The 2,029-nt window shown below is 34.6% G+C and overlaps 1 protein-coding gene across 1 annotated transcript in view; it reads right to left on the bottom strand.

Annotated features, from left to right (window-relative positions):
- The window catches only part of LOC107728508 (protein kinase C theta type), a 25,770-nt gene extending 24,044 nt beyond the window's left edge, over window positions 1-1,726 (bottom strand). The window contains exon 1 of the mRNA XM_016538703.1: window positions 1,660-1,726. The gene's annotated coding sequence lies outside the window, so the exon portion shown is untranslated. The remainder of the gene's footprint in view (window positions 1-1,659) is intronic.
- Between the last annotated feature and the right edge of the window lie 303 nt (window positions 1,727-2,029).

The raw sequence follows: 2,029 nt of genomic DNA, 5'->3' as shown, positions 1-2,029 counted from the left end.
TTTTTTTTTTAATAAATCTTTGATTAACATCAATAAAAATAGGAAGTATCATGACAAACTTTTGCAGTTTGATAATTAGCTTTGAGTAAAGCTATTTCAGCTTCAGTACAATATACAACTGCGTATATTATAAAATGGAATATAGGAAAATACATAAATGTACTGGTTCAAAATGTCTTAGAAACGATTGCAGTAAGTTATTTTAACTTAAATCACATAACACTGACATGATTTGTGCTCTTGGTTAAAATGTGGTTGGAAATTGCACTCTGATGTGAGTAAGATGTTCCAGTGCCCGACATTTGCAGTTCCTCTAATTCACACATATCATACCACAGGAAGGTAGTATGTCCATAATTTTCTTGTTATTTGATAGTTTTGTTTTTTTTTGGATTACCCCATTCCCAAAAAAAAGTGTATTTTTAATATGGATCAATTGCATACAATTATGTCCGCAAACATCACACACTGAATTCAGACACTGAAAAAGACATTATAAAGCACTAACTAAATCATAATTCTTCAGAAAAGGTGATTCTTTGGCAATAATGGTGTGATTTACAAGCAGCTTTTATCAACTTATTGGCAGAAAGAGGTCAGAAGGGATGTTTTGATATGATGCATAATGTCAACATCAGTAAGTAACATTAGTAAGCAATAAAAATGGATTCAAAGAAGCAAAAGTTCAAAAGATATATCCAACAATCCACCAAAAAAAAAAAAATCAAGTTAAATCTCTTCCATATCTCAGTTGTTTCTCTTATATTTAAATGAAATTAAATAGAGTGCATGTGAGACCTTTCTACCGTTGAAAGGACCCCAGTAATGTCTGAGCTCAGATTTGCCAAAATACCAAAATCTGCTATTAAAATTCACAAATCTCAACATTTCTTATCAACTTGTGGCAACTCGTTTTCTCTCATTTTAGGAGAAACATCTCAGTCAACATTGATACTTCATATACGTTAAACATACTGTGACCCTGAGCTTTGAAAGCGCAACATTTGAGATATTAATATCATTTGAAACCTATAAAAGGGCTGCATTCACCACTTTGGTAAGGCTAAAGCCACTACAGTTCAGCAGGTATTAACTAACTCAAAATAGACCAATTAAGGCCAAAAAAAAGTGCTCAAATACTGAACAAACAAGCTCTAAATCCTTCTATAAGCTAAACATCCAGGCTTATGCTTCCAACTGCAACAAAAGCTCGTGATCCACAGCTTTTGGCACACTTGTGTGGGCACTGTAAGACAAAACAGTGTGAAAACATGTTTTCTTATAACTGAAAAAAAGCTTGATACGTCCCACACATGTTGTTTTCTTTAAAAGATCAGCTTGTGTTTTTAAAAGAGCGGGTTCTCAAATGCAAAGTTTACTTCTACACGGTTTTCTTCTACGTTTTGTGGTTTCCTGCAACTGCCACAGGAACAGCTATAGCAAAGCCAACTGGATAAGTTAGATGTAGCCTACATCTTATTAGTGCATTTCTAGACAGTCAACAACCGTTACATCAGCAACACGGACAGACAGGCTGTCTCTTTTCTATTCATATTCTTAGTTCTTCTATTTATACGTATTGCTTTTTAGAGTTAGACCAAGCTTCAATTTAATTTGAAGGTTCATACATAAGGTACAGAGTATGAAAACAGCACTTACCGAGTGCGGCTCAAATGAACGCAGCTCTTCAGTGCAGTAGCCTACTCTGAAAGTACGCCTGCTTATGGAACTTCTGTAGACCTGCACGCACGTGACGCGCGCGTTTCACACCTCTCATCACACACTAAAGGAAGCAGAAAGAAATGGTGTGCGGTTTGCAGAATTGCACTCTCTTCGCTGCAAAAAATATAGGTCGTTGACTTTTATTGTACAGCATTGCTCAAAGTTCGTATGTTTAATTTTATGACATTAAATCAAGTGATTTTTGTCGTATGGATCCAGAGATGTCAGTATAGCAGTATATATAAGAATTGTTTTGTAGCCTGTTTTATTTAGCTATTTGTATTTTTGGTTTATTTACTTATCTATT

This window comes from Sinocyclocheilus rhinocerous, unplaced genomic scaffold (genome assembly GCF_001515625.1).
Source record: "Sinocyclocheilus rhinocerous isolate Xijiao unplaced genomic scaffold, SAMN03320098_v1.1 scaffold307, whole genome shotgun sequence".
Lineage (NCBI taxonomy): Eukaryota > Metazoa > Chordata > Actinopteri > Cypriniformes > Cyprinidae > Sinocyclocheilus > Sinocyclocheilus rhinocerous.
Note: the sequence above shows the minus strand (reverse complement) of the source record. Positions and strands in the feature narration are given on the sequence as shown.